The sequence below is a fragment of the Amia ocellicauda genome, chromosome 10, assembly GCF_036373705.1.
Source record: "Amia ocellicauda isolate fAmiCal2 chromosome 10, fAmiCal2.hap1, whole genome shotgun sequence".
Lineage (NCBI taxonomy): Eukaryota > Metazoa > Chordata > Actinopteri > Amiiformes > Amiidae > Amia > Amia ocellicauda.
Genome location: NC_089859.1, coordinates 43,004,454 through 43,021,983, shown reverse-complemented (window position 1 = coordinate 43,021,983; position 17,530 = coordinate 43,004,454). Strand labels below are relative to the sequence as shown.

The 17,530-nt window shown below is 46.3% G+C and overlaps 14 non-coding genes and 25 pseudogenes across 14 annotated transcripts; all 39 read left to right on the top strand.

The window, feature by feature from the left end:
• Positions 1-2,996: 2,996 nt before the first annotated feature.
• LOC136761040 (uncharacterized) lies at positions 2,997-3,116 on the top strand (annotated as a pseudogene).
• Positions 3,117-3,326: 210 nt separating this feature from the next.
• On the top strand, positions 3,327-3,445 carry LOC136761816 (uncharacterized; annotated as a pseudogene).
• Positions 3,446-3,669: 224 nt separating this feature from the next.
• On the top strand, positions 3,670-3,788 carry LOC136762589 (5S ribosomal RNA). Its single transcript, XR_010820784.1, has one exon. It is a non-coding gene; the product is annotated as a 5S ribosomal RNA (ribosomal RNA).
• Positions 3,789-4,013: 225 nt separating this feature from the next.
• On the top strand, positions 4,014-4,133 carry LOC136761039 (uncharacterized; annotated as a pseudogene).
• Positions 4,134-4,343: 210 nt separating this feature from the next.
• LOC136761994 (uncharacterized) lies at positions 4,344-4,462 on the top strand (annotated as a pseudogene).
• Positions 4,463-4,688: 226 nt separating this feature from the next.
• On the top strand, positions 4,689-4,807 carry LOC136762588 (5S ribosomal RNA). The gene has a single exon (XR_010820783.1). It is a non-coding gene; the product is annotated as a 5S ribosomal RNA (ribosomal RNA).
• Positions 4,808-5,022: 215 nt separating this feature from the next.
• LOC136761862 (uncharacterized) lies at positions 5,023-5,141 on the top strand (annotated as a pseudogene).
• A 210-nt stretch (positions 5,142-5,351) lies between these two features.
• LOC136761688 (uncharacterized) lies at positions 5,352-5,470 on the top strand (annotated as a pseudogene).
• A 208-nt stretch (positions 5,471-5,678) lies between these two features.
• LOC136761900 (uncharacterized) lies at positions 5,679-5,797 on the top strand (annotated as a pseudogene).
• Positions 5,798-6,012: 215 nt separating this feature from the next.
• On the top strand, positions 6,013-6,131 carry LOC136762368 (5S ribosomal RNA). The gene has a single exon (XR_010820569.1). It is a non-coding gene; the product is annotated as a 5S ribosomal RNA (ribosomal RNA).
• Positions 6,132-6,347: 216 nt separating this feature from the next.
• LOC136761370 (uncharacterized) lies at positions 6,348-6,466 on the top strand (annotated as a pseudogene).
• A 210-nt stretch (positions 6,467-6,676) lies between these two features.
• Positions 6,677-6,795, top strand: LOC136761213 (uncharacterized; annotated as a pseudogene).
• A 226-nt stretch (positions 6,796-7,021) lies between these two features.
• On the top strand, positions 7,022-7,140 carry LOC136760959 (5S ribosomal RNA). The gene has a single exon (XR_010820305.1). It is a non-coding gene; the product is annotated as a 5S ribosomal RNA (ribosomal RNA).
• A 210-nt stretch (positions 7,141-7,350) lies between these two features.
• LOC136761212 (uncharacterized) lies at positions 7,351-7,469 on the top strand (annotated as a pseudogene).
• A 225-nt stretch (positions 7,470-7,694) lies between these two features.
• Positions 7,695-7,813, top strand: LOC136760948 (5S ribosomal RNA). The gene has a single exon (XR_010820304.1). It is a non-coding gene; the product is annotated as a 5S ribosomal RNA (ribosomal RNA).
• A 210-nt stretch (positions 7,814-8,023) lies between these two features.
• Positions 8,024-8,142, top strand: LOC136762401 (5S ribosomal RNA). Its single transcript, XR_010820601.1, has one exon. It is a non-coding gene; the product is annotated as a 5S ribosomal RNA (ribosomal RNA).
• A 216-nt stretch (positions 8,143-8,358) lies between these two features.
• Positions 8,359-8,477, top strand: LOC136760937 (5S ribosomal RNA). Its single transcript, XR_010820303.1, has one exon. It is a non-coding gene; the product is annotated as a 5S ribosomal RNA (ribosomal RNA).
• A 210-nt stretch (positions 8,478-8,687) lies between these two features.
• On the top strand, positions 8,688-8,806 carry LOC136761211 (uncharacterized; annotated as a pseudogene).
• Positions 8,807-9,031: 225 nt separating this feature from the next.
• Positions 9,032-9,150, top strand: LOC136760926 (5S ribosomal RNA). Its single transcript, XR_010820302.1, has one exon. It is a non-coding gene; the product is annotated as a 5S ribosomal RNA (ribosomal RNA).
• Positions 9,151-9,360: 210 nt separating this feature from the next.
• LOC136762659 (5S ribosomal RNA) lies at positions 9,361-9,479 on the top strand. Its single transcript, XR_010820853.1, has one exon. It is a non-coding gene; the product is annotated as a 5S ribosomal RNA (ribosomal RNA).
• Positions 9,480-9,706: 227 nt separating this feature from the next.
• Positions 9,707-9,825, top strand: LOC136761783 (uncharacterized; annotated as a pseudogene).
• A 209-nt stretch (positions 9,826-10,034) lies between these two features.
• On the top strand, positions 10,035-10,153 carry LOC136762550 (5S ribosomal RNA). The gene has a single exon (XR_010820746.1). It is a non-coding gene; the product is annotated as a 5S ribosomal RNA (ribosomal RNA).
• Positions 10,154-10,381: 228 nt separating this feature from the next.
• On the top strand, positions 10,382-10,500 carry LOC136761712 (uncharacterized; annotated as a pseudogene).
• Positions 10,501-10,709: 209 nt separating this feature from the next.
• Positions 10,710-10,828, top strand: LOC136762548 (5S ribosomal RNA). The gene has a single exon (XR_010820745.1). It is a non-coding gene; the product is annotated as a 5S ribosomal RNA (ribosomal RNA).
• A 211-nt stretch (positions 10,829-11,039) lies between these two features.
• Positions 11,040-11,158, top strand: LOC136761223 (uncharacterized; annotated as a pseudogene).
• A 208-nt stretch (positions 11,159-11,366) lies between these two features.
• Positions 11,367-11,485, top strand: LOC136761007 (uncharacterized; annotated as a pseudogene).
• A 216-nt stretch (positions 11,486-11,701) lies between these two features.
• LOC136762158 (uncharacterized) lies at positions 11,702-11,820 on the top strand (annotated as a pseudogene).
• Positions 11,821-12,039: 219 nt separating this feature from the next.
• LOC136761858 (uncharacterized) lies at positions 12,040-12,158 on the top strand (annotated as a pseudogene).
• Positions 12,159-12,380: 222 nt separating this feature from the next.
• Positions 12,381-12,499, top strand: LOC136760745 (uncharacterized; annotated as a pseudogene).
• Positions 12,500-12,715: 216 nt separating this feature from the next.
• On the top strand, positions 12,716-12,834 carry LOC136761702 (uncharacterized; annotated as a pseudogene).
• Positions 12,835-13,050: 216 nt separating this feature from the next.
• On the top strand, positions 13,051-13,169 carry LOC136761841 (uncharacterized; annotated as a pseudogene).
• A 224-nt stretch (positions 13,170-13,393) lies between these two features.
• LOC136762461 (5S ribosomal RNA) lies at positions 13,394-13,512 on the top strand. Its single transcript, XR_010820660.1, has one exon. It is a non-coding gene; the product is annotated as a 5S ribosomal RNA (ribosomal RNA).
• Positions 13,513-13,726: 214 nt separating this feature from the next.
• LOC136761644 (5S ribosomal RNA) lies at positions 13,727-13,845 on the top strand. The gene has a single exon (XR_010820377.1). It is a non-coding gene; the product is annotated as a 5S ribosomal RNA (ribosomal RNA).
• Positions 13,846-14,064: 219 nt separating this feature from the next.
• LOC136761166 (uncharacterized) lies at positions 14,065-14,183 on the top strand (annotated as a pseudogene).
• A 223-nt stretch (positions 14,184-14,406) lies between these two features.
• LOC136762148 (uncharacterized) lies at positions 14,407-14,525 on the top strand (annotated as a pseudogene).
• A 223-nt stretch (positions 14,526-14,748) lies between these two features.
• Positions 14,749-14,867, top strand: LOC136760628 (5S ribosomal RNA). Its single transcript, XR_010820247.1, has one exon. It is a non-coding gene; the product is annotated as a 5S ribosomal RNA (ribosomal RNA).
• Positions 14,868-15,082: 215 nt separating this feature from the next.
• On the top strand, positions 15,083-15,201 carry LOC136761955 (uncharacterized; annotated as a pseudogene).
• A 216-nt stretch (positions 15,202-15,417) lies between these two features.
• Positions 15,418-15,536, top strand: LOC136760918 (uncharacterized; annotated as a pseudogene).
• A 215-nt stretch (positions 15,537-15,751) lies between these two features.
• Positions 15,752-15,870, top strand: LOC136761510 (uncharacterized; annotated as a pseudogene).
• Positions 15,871-17,530: the final 1,660 nt, after the last annotated feature.

Sequence of the window (17,530 nt, the reverse complement as noted above, 5' to 3'; positions counted from 1 at the left end):
GACTTGGCAAAGCCTCCTCTTGGAGAGCAGCTCCAGGGCTCTCTGTGCTGTGGAGCACCAAAGCTTTTTCACTTTTCGCCCAGGGAAGAGGCGCCTCTCAACCAGGAACTTCCCATTGGATTCGCTCAGAATGACCACCTCTGCGTTGACCTGCCACTCCGGGTTTGCGTCGGGAGTGGTGGGGGCAGCGGGTGTGTTTTGGGGGAGTGGCGTTTCAGGGGGTTGTGTATTAGTGGCAGGTCTGGTGATAGTGGGTGTGTCAGGAGTGGTGGGGAGTGTGGGTGGATCAGTGGGTGCGTCAGGGGTTGGAGGTGTTGTGGGGTCAGTGCAGTGCAGTCTCTGTGCTCCAGTGATGTGTAGCTCCTCTCTTAGCTCCTCCAGCTGGCTCTGCAGGCTCCTCAGCTAGCTGTGCTGGGGTGTCCAGGTCAGCTCCTCCCTCGCTCTGCGCAGCTCCGTCCTCAGGGTTTGGCTCTGCTCCTCCAGGTCTCTCACTGCTGCTCTCAGCTCATGGATCTCAGCCTTGTGCTGCATCTTTAGTCTGTGCATCTCATCCCGGAGCTGATCACACAAGGAGGTCTGGGCCAGGGTGCTCAAGGTCTGCTCCCTGAACTCCGCAAACTCCAGCTCCAGCACTGATAGGCATTCCTTTAGTGTTTTAATGTTGCTGGAGAGTTTTGGGGAGACAGGGGGGCAGTCTGTGGGAGATGGGGCACTGTCTGGCTCCGTGTGGCTGGGGGCAGACTGCAGGGTGGCCGGCTCTGGCTCTTGTTTCTCTACCTCAGTCTGCTGCTTTGAGGTGTGGAAGCCGAGAGCTAATTGGTCCAGGCTGCTCTCGCTGCCCTGCACCATGATGGTCCCGTTGTGGTATACATTAAAAGTGAGCATCACACTGTCTGTGTCTTTCTCTACCAGCACTGAGATCTGCCTGCCTCTGCTAATGCCCCTCTTGTTGTTATTGGGGTATGTCTGGCACAGGGTTTTGTGAAAGGCGGTGTAGAACAGTAGATTGTTCTTGACCCTGTTTTCTCCTTTACCGGTGTAGTCTAGGATGAGGGTCTCAGGAGATGCTCTCATCACAGCTTGTTTGTAGTCCTTCTTAGCCTGTGCAGAGCGAATGTCTTCAGGGTATCGGATTTCAAAAGGCAGCTCTGCAGTCAGACTGCTGTTCGATAGATTTCTATCAGTCTCAGTGGCAGTTGGGCTCTCTCCTACTGTCACTCTATTCAAATCGGAGCTCTGCATTTTCATTGGCTGAGTCAACTACTGAGAATGCTTATTTATTTTATTAATACATATTTTTTTGTTTAATTATTTGTCTCTTACCTCCAATTCTTGTCTTCAGCTTTTCTTTTCTGACTTTTCTTCCTGAACTGTCTCTCTGCTTTCTTCTTTTTGTGTTTCTCTTAAAATTATTATTTTTTGAATACTTTTTCTTCTGGATTTCTATTCCATGTCTTCTGTGTATGTTTATAGTGCTATATATTCATTTGTAAATCACAAATTAAATCCGCTTATGTATAAAAACAAATGTTTTTTAGGAGCTCATATTCCTCTCTCTCTCTCTCTCTCTCTCTCTCTCTCTCTCTCTCTCTCTCTCTCTCTCTCAATTCATTTCATTTGTATTGTCAAAGCAATTGGACATACATACACATACATACATATACACTCACCTAAAGGATTATTAGGAACACCTGTTCAATTTCTCATTAATGCAATTATCTAATCAACCAATCACATGGCAGTTGCTTCAATGCATTTAGGGGTGTGGTCCTGGTCAAGACAATCTCCTGAACTCCAAACTGAATGTCTGAATGGGAATGAAAGGTGATTTAAGCAATTTTGAGCGTGGCATGGTTGTTGGTGCCAGACGGGCCGGTCTGAGTATTTCACAATCTGCTCAGTTACTGGGATTTTCACGCACAACCATTTCTAGGGTTTACAAAGAATGGTGTGAAAAGGGAAAAACATCCAGTATGCGGCAGTCCTGTGGGCGAAAATGCCTTGTTGATGCAAGAGGTCAGAGGAGAATGGGCCGACTGATTCAAGCTGATAGAAGAGCAACTTTGACTGAAATAACCACTAGTTACAAATGAGGTATGCAGCAAAGCATTTGTGAAGCCACAACACGTACAACCTTGAGGCGGATGGGCTACAACAGCAGAAGACCCCACCGGGTACCACTCATCTCCACTACAAATAGGAAAAAGAGGTGAGACATTCAGATGGTAGAGTCAGAATTTGGCGTAAACAGAATGAGAACATGGATCCATCATGTCTTGTTACCACTGTGCAGGCTGGTGGTGGTGGTGTAATGGTGTGGGGGATGTCTTCTTGGCACACTTTAGGCCCCTTAGTACCAATTGGGCATCGTTTAAATGCTACGGCCTACCTGAGCATTGTTTCTGACCATGTCCATCCCTTTTTGACCACCATGTACCCATCCTCTGATGGCTACTTCCAGCAGGATAATGCACCATGTCACAAAGGTCGAATCATTTCAAATTGGTTTCTTGAACATGACAATGAGTTCACTGTACTAAACTGGCCCCCACAGTCACCAGATCTCAACCCAATGGAGCATCTTTGGGATGTGGTGGAACGGGAGCTTCGTGCCCTGGATGTGCATCCCACAAATCTCCATCAACTGCAAGATGCTATCCTATCAATATGGGCCAACATTTCTAAAGAATGCTTTCAGCACCTTGTTGAAGCAATGCCACGTAGAATTAAAGCAGTTCTGAAGGCGAAAGGGGGTCAAACACAGTATTAGTATGGTGTTCCTAATAATCCTTTAGGTGAGTTCATCGTAGCTCTTAATACTCTCTTTCTGTCTGGAGGAGATATAATTGAAGTATTGTACACGTACCCGGCTACTTTCAACACCCATTGCTGCACTGATATTTTTCCCTCCATTTTTCTTTATCCATTTTTTTTTTGCTGGAAGTTCCGTCAATACCCGCCAGCCTTTAAGAGACATCATGCAGCCAGGCATCTCGGCTTGCGGCCACACCATCCTGAACGCGCCCGATCTTGTCAGATCTCGGGAAGCTAAACGGGGCAGGGCCTGGTCAGTACTTGGATGGGAGACCTCCTAGAAATACCAGGTGCTGCAAGCTTTTTACGTCTCCTGGGTAACTTCATCGTAGCTCTTAATACTCTCTTTCTGTCTCCAGGAGATATAATTGAAGAATTGTACACGTACCCGGCTACTTTCAACACCCTTTGCTGCACTGGTATATTTCCCTCCATTTTTCTTTTTTTTTTTTGCTGGCAGTTCCGTCAATACCCGCCAGCCTTTAAGAGACATCATGCAGCCAGGCATCTCGGCTTGCGGCCACACCATCCTGAACGCGCCCGATCTCGTCAGATCTCGGAAGCTAAACGGGGCAGGACCTGGTCAGTACATGAAAGTGAGACCTCCTGGAAATACCTAGTGCTGCAAGCTTTTACGTCTCCTGGGTAACTTTATCGTAGCTCTTAATACTCTCTCTCTGTCTGGAGGAGATATAATTGAAGTATTGTACACGTATCCAGCTACTGTCAACACCCTTTGCTGCACTGATATTTTTCCATCCATTTTTCTTTTTTCTTTTTTTGTTTTTTTTTTTTGCTGGAAGTTCCGTCAATACCCGCCAACCTTTAAGAGACATCATGCAGCCAGGCCTCTTGGCTTGCGGCCACACCGTCCTGAACGTGCCCGATCTCGTAAGATCTCGGAAGCTAAACGGGGCAGGACCTGGTCAGTACTTGGATGGGAGACCTCCTGGAAATACCTGGTGCTGCAAGCTTTTACGTCTCCTGGGTAACTTTATCGTAGCTCTTAATTCTCTCTTTCTGTCTGGAGGAGATATAATTGAAGAATTGTACACGAACCCAGCTACTGTCAATACCCTTTGCTGCACTGATATTTTTCCATCCATTTTTCTTTTTTTTTTTTTTTTTTTTTTTTTTTTGCTGGAAGTTCCGTCAATACCCGCCAGCCTTTAAGAGACATCATGCAGCCAGGCATCTCGGCTTGCGGCCACACCATCCTGAACGCGCCCGATCTTGTCAGATCTCGGGAAGCTAAACGGGGCAGGGCCTGGTCAGTACTTGGATGGGAGACCTCCTAGAAATACCAGGTGCTGCAAGCTTTTTACGTCTCCTGGGTAACTTCATCGTAGCTCTTAATACTCTCTTTCTGTCTCCAGGAGATATAATTGAAGAATTGTACACGTACCCGGCTACTTTCAACACCCTTTGCTGCACTGGTATATTTCCCTCTATTTTTCTTTTTTTTTTTTGCTGGCAGTTCCGTCAATACCCGCCAGCCTTTAAGAGACATCATGCAGCCAGGCATCTCGACTTGCGGCCACACCATCCTGAACGCGCCCGATCTCGTCAGATCTCGGAAGCTAAACGGGGCAGGACCTGGTCAGTACATGAAAGTGAGACCTCCTGGAAATACCTAGTGCTGCAAGCTTTTACGTCTCCTGGGTAACTTTATCGTAGCTCTTAATACTCTCTCTCTGTCTGGAGGAGATATAATTGAAGTATTGTACACGTATCCAGCTACTGTCAACACCCTTTGCTGCACTGATATTTTTCCATCCATTTTTCTTTTTTCTTTTTTTTTGTTTTTTTTTTTTGCTGGAAGTTCCATCAATACCCGCCAACCTTTAAGAGACATCATGCAGCCAGGCCTCTTGGCTTGCGGCCACACCGTCCTGAACGTGCCCGATCTCGTAAGATCTCGGAAGCTAAACGGGGCAGGACCTGGTCAGTACTTGGATGGGAGACCTCCTGGAAATACCTGGTGCTGCAAGCTTTTACGTCTCCTGGGTAACTTTATCATAGCTCTTAATTCTCTCTTTCTGTCTGGAGGAGATATAATTGAAGAATTGTACACGTACCCAGCTACTGTCAATACCCTTTGCTGCACTGATATTTTTCCCTCCATTTTTCTTTTTATTTTATTTTTTTGCTGGAAGTTCCGTCAATATCCGCCAGCCTTTAAGAGACATCATGCAGCCAGGCCTCTTGGCTTATAGTCACACCGTCCAGAACGCGCCCGATCATATCAGATTTCGGAAGCTAAACGGGGCAGGGCCTGCTCAGTACTTGGATGGGAGACCTCCTGGAAATACCAGGTGCTGCAAGCTTTTTACGTCTCCTGGGTAACTTCATCGTAGCTCTTAATTCTCTCTTTCTGTCTCCAGGAGATATAATTGAAGAATTGTACACTTACCCGGCTACTTTCAACACCCTTTGCTGCACTGGTATATTTCCCTCTATTTTTCTTTTTTTTTTTTGCTGGCAGTTCCGTCAATACCCGCCAGCCTTTAAGAGACATCATGCAGCCAGGCATCTCGGCTTGCGGCCACACCATCCTGAACGCGCCCGATCTCGTCAGATCTCGGAAGCTAAACGGGGCAGGACCTGGTCAGTACATGAATGTGAGACCTCCTGGAAATACCTCGTGCTGCAAGCTTTTACGTCTCCTGGGTAACTTTATCGTAGCTCTTAATACTCTCTATCTGTCTGGAGGAGTTATAATTGAAGTATTGTACACGTACCCAGCTACTGTCAACACCCTTTGCTGCACTGATATTTTTCCATCCATTTTTTTTTTTTTTTTTGCTGGAAATTCCGTCAATACCCGCCAGCCTTTAAGAGACATCATGCAGCCAGGCATCTCGGCTTGCGGCCACACCATCCTGAACTCGCCCGATCTCGTCAGATCTTGGAAGCTAAACGGGGCAGGACCTGGTCGGTACATGAATGTGAGACCTCCTGGAAATACCTGGTGCTGCAAGCTTTTACGTCTCCTGGGTAACTTTATCGTAGCTCTTAATACTCTCTATCTGTCTGGAGGAGATATATATGAAGTATTGTACACGTACCCAGCTACTGTCAACACCCATTGCTGCACTGATATTTTTCCATCCATTTTTCTTTTTTTTTTTTTTTTTTGCTGGAAGTTCCGTCAATACCCGCCAACCTTTAAGAGACATCATGCAGCCAGGCCTCTTGGCTTGCGGCCACACTGTCCTGAATGCGCCCGATCTCGTCAGATCTCGGAAGCTAAACGGGGCAGGGCCTGGTCAGTACTTGGATGGGAGACCTCCTAGAAATACCAGGTGCTGCAAGCCTTTTACGTCTCCTGGGTAACTTCATCGCAGCTCTTAATACTCTCTTTCTGTCTCCAGGAGATATAATTGAAGAATTGTACACGTACTAGACTACTTTCAACACCCTTTGCTGCACTGATATTTTTCCCTCCATTTTTCTTTTTATTTTATTTTTTTGCTGGAAGTTCCGTCAATATCCGCCAGCCTTTAAGAGACATCATGCAGCCAGGCCTCTTGGCTTGTAGTCACACCGTCCTGAACGCGCCCGATCATATCAGATTTCGGAAGCTAAACGGGGCAGGGCCTGGTCAGTACTTGGATGTGTGACCTCCTGGAAATACCAGGTGCTGCAAGCTTTTTACGTCTCCTGGGTAACTTCATCGTAGCTCTTAATACTCTCTATCTTTCTCCAGGAGATATAATTGAAGAATTGTACACGTACCCGGCTACTTTCAACACCCTGTGCTGCACTGGTATATTTCCCTCTATTTTTCTTTTTTTTTTTTGCTGGCAGTTCCGTCAATACCCGCCAGCCTTTAAGAGACATCATGCAGCCAGGCATCTCGGCTTGCGGCCACACCATCCTGAACGCGCCCGATCTCGTCAGATCTCGGAAGCTAAACGGGGCAGGACCTGGTCAGTACATGAATGTGAGACCTCCTGGAAATACCTGGTGCTGCAAGCTTTTACGTCTCCTGGGTAACTTTATCGTAGCTCTTAATACTCTCTATCTGTCTGGAGGAGATATAATTGAAGTATTGTACACGTACCCGGCTACTTTCAAAACCCATTACTGCACTGATATTTTTCCCTCCATTTTTCTTTTTCTTTTTTTTTTTTTTTTGTTTTTTGCTGGAAGTTCCGTCAATACCCGCCAGCCATTAAGAGACATCATGTAGCCAGGCCTCTCGGCTTGCGGCCACACCGTCCTGAATGCGCCCGATCTCGTCAGATCTCGGAAGCTAAACGGGGCAGGGCCTGGTCAGTACTTGGATGGGAGACCTCCTAGAAATACCAGGTGCTGCAAGCTTTTTACGTATCCTGGGTAACTTCATCGTAACTCTTAATACTCTCTTTCTGTCTCCAGGAGATATAATTGAAGAATTGTACACGTACCCGGCTACTTTCAACACCCTTTGCTGCACTGGTATATTTCCCTCTATTTTTCTTTTTTTTTTTTGCTGGCAGTTCCGTCAATACCCGCCAGCCTTTAAGAGACATCATGCAGCCAGGCATCTCGGCTTGCGGCCACACCATCCTGAACGCGCCCGATCTCGTCAGATCTCGGAAGCTAAACGGGGCAGGACCTGGTCAGTACATGAATGTGAGACCTCCTGGAAATACCTGGTGCTGCAAGCTTTTACGTCTCCTGGGTAACTTTATCGTAGCTCTTAATACTCTCTATCTGTCTGGAGGAGATATAATTGAAGTATTGTACACGTAACCGGCTACTTTCAAAACCCATTACTGCACTGATATTTTTCCCTCCATTTTTCTTTTTCTTTTTTTTTTTTTTTTTTTTTTGCTGGAAGTTCCGTCAACACCCGCCAGCCATTAAGAGACATCATGAAGCCAGGCCTCTCGGCTTGCGGCCACACCGTCCTGAATGCGCCCGATCTCGTCAGATCTCGGAAGCTAAACGGGGCAGGGCCTGGTCAGTACTTGGATGGGAGACCTCCTAGAAATACCAGGTGCTGCAAGCTTTTTACGTCTCCTGGGTAACTTCATCGTAGCTCTTAATACTCTCTTTCTGTCTCCAGGAGATATAATTGAAGAATTGTACACGTACCCGGCTACTTTCAACACCCTTTGCTGCACTGGTATATTTCCCTCTATTTTTCTTTTTTTTTTTTGCTGGCAGTTCCGTCAATACCCGCCAGCCTTTAAGAAACATCATGCAGCCAGGCATCTTGGCTTGCGGCCACACCATCCTGAACGCGCCCGATCTCGTCAGATCTCGGAAGCTAAACGGGGCAGGGCCTGGTCAGTACTTGGATGGGAGACCTCCGAGAAATACCAGGTGCTGCAAGCCTTTTACGTCTCCTGGGTAACTTCATCGTAGCTCTTAATACTCTCTTTCTGTCTGGAGGAGATATAATTGAAGAATTGTACACGTACTAGGCTACTTTCAACACCCTTTGCTGCACTGATATTTTTCCCTCCATTTTTCTTTTTATTTTATTTTTTTGCTGGAAGTTCCGTCAATATCCGCCAGCCTTTAAGAGACATCATGTAGCCAGGCCTCTCGGCTTGCGGCCACACCGTCCTGAATGCGCCCGATCTCGTCAGATCTCGGAAGCTAAACGGGGCAGGGCCTGGTCAGTACTTGGATGGGAGACCTCCTAGAAATACCAGGTGCTGCAAGCTTTTTACGTATCCTGGGTAACTTCATCGTAACTCTTAATACTCTCTTTCTGTCTCCAGGAGATATAATTGAAGAATTGTACACGTACCCGGCTACTTTCAACACCCTTTGCTGCACTGGTATATTTCCCTCTATTTTTCTTTTTTTTTTTTGCTGGCAGTTCCGTCAATACCCGCCAGCCTTTAAGAGACATCATGCAGCCAGGCATCTCGGCTTGCGGCCACACCATCCTGAACGCGCCCGATCTCGTCAGATCTCGGAAGCTAAACGGGGCAGGACCTGGTCAGTACATGAATGTGAGACCTCCTGGAAATACCTGGTGCTGCAAGCTTTTACGTCTCCTGGGTAACTTTATCGTAGCTCTTAATACTCTCTATCTGTCTGGAGGAGATATAATTGAAGTATTGTACACGTAACCGGCTACTTTCAAAACCCATTACTGCACTGATATTTTTCCCTCCATTTTTCTTTTTCTTTTTTTTTTTTTTTTTTTTTTGCTGGAAGTTCCGTCAACACCCGCCAGCCATTAAGAGACATCATGAAGCCAGGCCTCTCGGCTTGCGGCCACACCGTCCTGAATGCGCCCGATCTCGTCAGATCTCGGAAGCTAAACGGGGCAGGGCCTGGTCAGTACTTGGATGGGAGACCTCCTAGAAATACCAGGTGCTGCAAGCTTTTTACGTCTCCTGGGTAACTTCATCGTAGCTCTTAATACTCTCTTTCTGTCTCCAGGAGATATAATTGAAGAATTGTACACGTACCCGGCTACTTTCAACACCCTTTGCTGCACTGGTATATTTCCCTCTATTTTTCTTTTTTTTTTTTGCTGGCAGTTCCGTCAATACCCGCCAGCCTTTAAGAAACATCATGCAGCCAGACATCTCGGCTTGCGGCCACACCGTCCTGAACGCGCCCGATCTCGTCAGATCTCGGAATTTAAACGGGGCAGGGCCTGGTCAGTACTTGGATGGGTGACCTCCTAGAAATGCCAGGTGCTGCAAGCTTTTTACGTCTCCTGGGTAACTTCATCGTAGCTCTTAATACTCTCTTTCTGTTCGGAGGAGATATAATTGAAGAATTGTACACGTACCCGGCTACTTTCAAAACCCATTACTGCACTGATATTTTTCCCTCCATTCTTCTTTTTCTTTTTTTTTTTTTTTTTTTTTTTGCTGGAAGTTCTGTCAATCCCCGCCAGCCATTAAGAGACATCATGCAGCCAGGCCTCTCGGCTTGCGGCCACACCGTCCTGAACGCGCCCGATCTCGTCAGATCTCAGAATTTAAACGGGGCAGGGCCTGGTCAGTACTTTTATGGGTGACCTTCTGGAAATACGAGGTGCTGCAAACTTTTTACGTCTCCTGGGTAACTTCATCGTAGCTCTTAATTCTCTCTTTCTGTCTGGAGGAGATATAATTGAAGAGTTGTACACGTACCCGGCTACTTTCAACAGCCTTAGCTGCACTGATATTTTTCCCTCCATTTCTCTTTTTTTTTTTGCTGGCTGTTCCGTCAATACCCGCCAGCCTTTAAGAGACATCATGCCGCCAGGCATCTTGGCTTGCGGCCACACCGTCCTGAACGCGCCCGATCTCGTCAGATCTCGGAAGCCAAACGGGGCAGGGCCTGGTCAGTACTTGGATGGGTTTCCTCCTGGAAATACCAGGTGCTGCAAGCTTTTTACGTCTCCTGTGTAACTTCATCGTAGCTCTTAATACTCTCTTTCTGTTCGGAGGAGATATAATTGAAGAATTGTACACGTACCCGGCTACTTTCAAAACCCATTACTGCACTGATATTTTTCCCTCCATTCTTCTTTTTCTTTTTTTTTTTTTTTTTTTTTTTTGCTGGAAGTTCTGTCAATACCCGCCAGCCATTAAGAGACATCATGCAGCCAGGCCTCTCGGCTTGCGGCCACACCGTCCTGAACGCGCCCGATCTCATCAGATCTCAGAATTTAAACGGGGCAGGGCCTGGTCAGTACTTTTATGGGTGACCTTCTGGAAATACGAGGTGCTGCAAACTTTTTACGTCTCCTGGGTAACTTCATCGTAGCTCTTAATTCTCTCTTTCTGTCTGGAGGAGATATAATTGAAGAGTTGTACACGTACCCGGCTACTTTCAACAGCCTTAGCTGCACTGATATTTTTCCCTCCATTTCTCTTTTTTTTTTTGCTGGCTGTTCCGTCAATACCCGCCAGCCTTTAAGAGACATCATGCCGCCAGGCATCTTGGCTTGCGGCCACACCGTCCTGAACGCGCCCGATCTCGTCAGATCTCGGAAGCCAAACGGGGCAGGGCCTGGTCAGTACTTGGATGGGTTTCCTCCTGGAAATACCAGGTGCTGCAAGCTTTTTACGTCTCCTGTGTAACTTCATCGTAGCTCTTAATACTCTCTTTCAATCTGGAGGAGATATAATTGAAGAATTGTACACGTACCTCGCTACTTTCAACACCCTTTGCTGCACTGATATTTTTACCACCATTTCTCTTTTTTTTTTTTTGCTGGCAGTTCCGTCAATACCCGCCAGCCTTTAAGAGACATCATGCAGCCAGGCGTCTCGGCTTGCGGCCACACCATCCTGAACGCGCCCGATCTCGTCAGATCTCGGAAGCTAAACGTGGCAGGACCTGGTCAGTACTTGAATGTGAGACCTCCTGGAAATACCTGGTGCTGCAAGCTTTTACAACTCCTGGGTAACTTCATCGTAGCTCTTAATACTCTCTTTCTGTCTGGAGGAGATATAATTCAAGTATTGTACACGTACCCGGCTACTTTCAACACCCTTTGCTGCACTGGTATTTCTCCCTCCATTTCTCTTTTTTTTTTTTGCTGGCAGTTCCGTCAATACCCGCCAGCCTTTAAGAGACATCATGCAGCCAGGATCTCGGCTTGCGGCCACACCATCCTGAACGCGCCCGATCTCGTCAGATCTCGGAAACTGAATGGGGCAGGGCCTGGTCAGTACTTGGATGGGAGACCTCCTGGAAATACCAGGTGCTGCAAGCTTTTTACGTCTGCTGGGTAAGTTTATCGTAGCTCTTAATACTCTCTTTCTGTCTGGAGGAGATATAATTGAAGTATTGTACACGTACCCGGTTACTTTCAACACCCATTGCTGCACTGATATTTTTCCCTCCATTTTTCTTTTTCTTTATTATTATTTCTGGAAGTTCCGTCAATATCCGCCAGCCTTTAAGAGACATCATGCAACCAGGCCTCTCGGCTTGCGGACACACAGTCCTGAACGCGCCCGATCTCGGTAGATCTCGGAAACTAAACGGGACAGGACCTGGTCAGTACTTGGATGGGAGATCGTCTGGAAATACCAGGTGCTGCCAGCTTTTTACGTCTCCTGGGGAACTTCATCGTAGCTCTTAATACTCTCTTTCTGTCTGGAGAATATATAATTGAAGAATTGTACACGTACCCGGCTACTTTCAACACCCTTTGCTGCACTGGTATTTTTCCCTCTATTTTTCTTTTTTTTTTTTTTTTTTTTTGCTGGAAGTTCCGTCAATACCCACCAGCCTTTAAGAGACATCATGCAGCCAGGCCTCTTGGCTTGCGGCCACATTGTCCTGAACGCGCCTGATCTCGTTAGATCTCGGAAGCTAAACGGGGCAGGGCCTGGTCATTACTTGAATGTGGGACCTCCTGGAAATACCTGGTGCTGCAAGCTTTTTACGTCTCCTGGGTAACTTTATCGTAGCTCTTAACACTCTCTTTCTGTCTGGAGGAGATATAATTGAAGAATTGTTCACGTAACCGGCTACATTCAACACCCCTTGCTGCACTGATATTTTTCCCTCCATTTTTCTATTTATTTTTTTCTTTTTTTTTTGCTGGAAGTTCCGTCAATACCCGCCAGTCTTTAAGAGACATCATGCAGCCAGGACTCTCGGCTTGTGGCCACACCGTACTGAATGCGCCCGATCTCGTCAGATCTCGGAAACTAAACGGGGCAGGGCCTGGTCAGTACTTGGATGGGAGACCTCCTGGAAATACCAGGTGCTGCAAGCCTTTTACGTCTCCTGGGTAACTTCATCGTAGCTCTTAATACTCTCTATCTGTCTGGAGGTGTTATAATTGAGGAATTGTACACGTACCCTGCTACTTTCAACAGCCTTTGCTGCACTGATATTTTTCCCTCCATTTTTCTTATTATTATTTTTTTTTGCTGGAAGTTCTGTCAATACCCTCCAGCCTTTAAGAGACATCATGCAGCCAGGCCGCTTGGCTTGCGGCCACACCGTCCTGAACGCGCCCGATCTTGTCAGATCTTGGAAGCAAAACGGGGCAGGGCCTGGTCAGTACTTGGATGGGAGACCTCCTGGAAAAACCAGGTACTGAAAGCTTTTTACGTCTCCTGGGTAACTTCATCGTAGCTCTTAATACTCTCTATCTGTCTGGAAGAGATATAATTGAAGTATTGTACACGTACCTGGCTACTTTCAACAGCCTTTGCTGCACTGATATTTTTCCCTCCATTTTTCTTTTTTCTTCTTTATTTTGCTGGAAGTTCCGTCAATACCCTCCAGCCTTTAAGAGACATCATGCAGCCAGGCCTCTTGGCATGCGGACACATTGTCCTGAACGCGCCCGAACTCATCAGATCTCGGAAGCTAAACGGGGCAGGGCCTGGTCAGTACTTGAATGTGAGAACTCCTAGAAATACCAGGTCCTGCAAGCTTTTTACGTCTCCTGGGTAACTTCATCGTAGCTCTTAATACTCTCTATCTGTCTGGAGGAGATATAATTGAAGAATTGTATACGTACCCGGCTACTTTCAACACCCTTTCCTGCACTGATATTTTTCCATCCATTTTTTTATTTTTATTTTTATTTTATTTTTCTGCTGGAAGTTCCGTCAATACCCACCAACCTTTAAGAGACATCATGAAGCCAGGCGTCTTGGCTTGTGGCCACACCGTCCTGAATGCGCCCGATCTCGTCAGATCTCGGAAGCTAAACGGGGCAGGGCCTGATCAGTACTTGGATGGGAGACCTCCTGGAAATACCAGGAGCTGCAAGCTTATTACGTCACTTGGGTAACTTCATCGTAGCTCTTAATACTCTCTTTCTGTCTGGAGGAGATATAATTGAAGTATTGTACACGTACCCGGCTACTTTCAACACCCTTTGCTGCACTGAAATTTTTCCATCCATTTTTCTTATTTCTTTTTTTTTGCTGGCAGTTCCGTCAATACCCGCCAGCCTTTAAGAGACATCATGCAGCCAGGCCTCTTGGTTTGCGGCCACACCGTCCTGAATGCGCCCGATCTCGTCAGATCTCGGAAGCTAAACGGGGCAGGGCCTGGTCAGTACTCAGATGGGAGACCTCCTGGAAATACCAGGTGCTGCAAGCTTTTTACATCACTTGGGTAACTTCATCGTAGCTCTTAATACTCTCTTTCTGTCTGGAGGAGATATAATTGAAGAATTGTACACGTACCCGGCTACTTTCAACAACCTCTCCTGCACTGATATTTTTCCCTCCATTTTTCTATTTTTTTTTTTTTTTTTTTGCTGGAAATTCCGTCAATACCCGCCAGCCGTTAAGAGACATCAGGCAGCCAGGAATCTCGGCTTGTGGCCACACCATCCTGAACGTGCCCGATCTCGTCAGATCTCGGAAGCTAAACGGGGCAGGACCTGGTCAGTACTTGAATGTGAGACCTCCTGGAAATACCTGGTGCTGCAAGCTTTTACGTCTCCTGGGTAACTTTATCGTAGCTCTTAATACTCTCTTTCTGTCTGGAGGAGATATAATTGAAGTATTGTACACGTACCCAGCTACTGTCAACACCCTTTGCTGCACTGATATTTTTCCATCCATCTTTTTATTTTTCTTTTTCTTTTTTCTTTTTTCTGGAAGTTCCGTCAATATCCGCCAGCCTTTAAGAGACATCATGCAGCAAGGCCTCTTGGCTTGCGGCCACACCGTCCTGAACGCGCCCCATCTCGTCAGCTCTCGGAAGCTAAACTGGGCAGGGCCTGGTCATTACTTGAATGTGAGACCTTCTGGAAATTCCAGGCGCTGCAAGCTTTTTTCGTCACCTGGGGAACTTCGTCGTAGCTTTTAATACTCTCTTTCTGTCTGGAGGAGATTTAATTGAAGAATTGTACACGTACCCGGCTACTGTCAACACCCTTTGCTGCACTGATTTTTTTCCCTCCGTTTTTCTTTTTTTCTTTTTTTTTTTTTATTTGCTGGAAGTTCCGTCAATACCCGCCAGCCTTTAAGAGACATCATGCAGCCAGGCCTCTCGGCTTGCGGCCACACCGTCCTGAACGCGCCCGATCTTGTCAGATCTCGGAAGCTGAACGGGGCAGGGCCTGGTCAGTACTTGGATGGGTGACCTCCTGGAAATACCAGGTGCTGCAAGCTTCTTACGTCTCCTGGGTAACTTCATCATAGCTCTTAATACTCTCTTTCTGTCTGGAGGAGATATAATTGAAGAATTGTACACGTACCCGGCTACTTTCAACTCCCTTTGCTGCACTGAAATTTTTCACTCCATTTTTCTTATTTCTTTTTTTTTTGCTGGCAGTTCCGTCAATACCCGCCAGCCTTTAAGAGACATCATGCAGCCAGGCCTCTTGGTTTGCGGCCACACCGTCCTGAACGCGCCCAATCTCATCAGATCTCGGAAGCTAAACGGGGCAGTGTCTATTCTGTACTTGGATGGGAGACCTCCTGGAAATACCAGGTGCTGCAAGCTTCTTACGTCTCCTGGGTAACTTCATCATAGCTCTTAATACTCTCTTTCTGTCTGGAGGAGATATAATTGAAGAATTGTACACGTACCCGGCTACTTTCAACTCCCTTTGCTGCACTGATATTTTTCCCTCCATTTTTCTTTTTTCTTCTTTATTTTGCTGGAAGTTCTGTCAATATCCTCCAGCCTTTAAGAGACATCATGCAGCCAGGCATCTCGGCTTGTGGCCACACCATCCTGAATGCGCACGATCTCGTCAGATCTCGGAAGCTAAACGGGGCAGGGCCTGGTCAGTACTTAGATGGGAGACCTCCTGGAGATACCAGGTGCTGCAAGCTTTTTACATCACTTGGGTAACTTCATCGTAGCTCTTAATACTCGCTTTCTGTCTGGAGGAGATATAATTGAAGTATTGTACACGTACCCAGCTACATTTAACACCCTTTGCTGCACTGATATTTTTCCCTCCATTTTTCTTATTTCTTTTTTTTTTGCTGGAACTTCCGTCAATACCCGCCAGCCTTTAAGAGACATCATGCAGCCAGGCATCTCGGCTTGCGGCCACACCGTCCTGAACGTGCCCGATCTCATCAGACCTTGGAAACTAAACGGGCCAGGGCCTGGTTAGTACTTGGATGGGTGACCTCCAGGAAATACAAGGTGATGCAAGCTTTTTACGTCTCCTGGGTAACTTCATCGTAGCTCTTAATACTCTTTATCTGTCTGGAGGAGATATAATTGAAGTATTGTACACTTTGTCTTAGGGACAGTCTGGCTAGCAGTGACTGAGTGGTTGACAGACGACAAGCAACGGAATGTACGTGCACTGTGATGTCATAGCAGTCAGCTGAGAGAGGCTCGTGATGTCATCGCTGAGCTGTCTGTCTGTCTGTCTGTCTCTCTCTCTCTCTCTCTCTCTTCCTCTGAATTCAATTCATTTGTATTGTCAAAGCAATTGGACATACATACATATATATATATATATATATATATACATACATACATACATCCATACATGCTAGAAAGTCATTACTATGTTATCTTAAAGGCTAACTAAGCAGAACATATATCATTATAGAACAGAGTTCATAGGTCAACACATGGTTTTAGGGAACAGGCACGTAGGTCATACCGTTTGACAATGTCTCCAAGGTTCTCATCGTAAATAACAAACAGAAATCAAACTATCTTCTGGGCTGACCTTCTAGCTTGACCGTATCTTTCTTAAGTATACAAGAGAGAAAAACAGGTGTAAGAAAATAATTTCTAATTTTCCTTCTACACATATATACATACATACATACATATGTAGCGTTATGTTGGGTGTATTTGGATAAGAGCATTTGGGCTCTGAGCTGAAGCACTGATCTAAAGAAGACCTCTCCCCCCCCAAAGTTATCAGATTTCCTTAGCTCATCAGCTTGGAACTGGTTTGCATCAAAGTGACAGTTTTGGGGAGGATGGCACCGAGAAGAGGCCAAATAGTTTGGAATTCTGCTATGAGATGTCTGGAGAAAGGGGCCTGTAGGTGATAAAAACTCTTTGAAGTGGATGAGAGCCGAAATCCCGACATAGAGCTACGAACCCAGGCCAACCGGCATTTCCAAAAGATGGCATGGATTGACATCAGTCATAAATAAAGCCTCCCTCCAATAGGACACTGGGGGCTGAAACCGAAATCCAATCTCAAGAACTCAGGGACCAATCACCTACTGATCTGACAGACTATAAGGAACAGCGGACAGTCTTTCTCTCTCTCTCTCTCTCACCTGAACCAGAAACTCGCTGCCACAGCTCAACCTGTAGCTCTGTTGCCAGAACCGGAATCAGAAACCAACCAAGTCTTTGCCGGCAACAGAAGAGTTAAACTATGAGAAGGAGATTGAGCGAAGAATTATTTTAAAGGACTTTATTAAATAAATAACTTCACAGACCCACCTGATCAGTGGAGTTTTACAGCTGGACAATTGACTAAGTCGACTGAATACGAAAGTGTCAGTCACTTAAATAGCTATTTGAGTCTTAAGAAACTTGACCCTTGGAACAAACAGGGCCCTGCTTTCCTCAAAGACTTCGTCTTCAAGTAACTACGGTGGAACCGTGCTTACAAAGAAGATTTTGTGCACAACCTTGGAGCCTTCAAACCATAGGAAAATCTGTTTGGAAAAGACTCTACATTCGCGAAACCCCAACTTCCAGGTGCATCGACTGAGTGGAAGTTCTTGGACAAAGCCGAACCGGACTGCCTTTGTTCCAAACCACACGGACCTCGTGCCGTGTGCTGTTATCTGAGCCCGAAGCCAGAGAGGCCTCTCTGCGATGAAGTTCACAT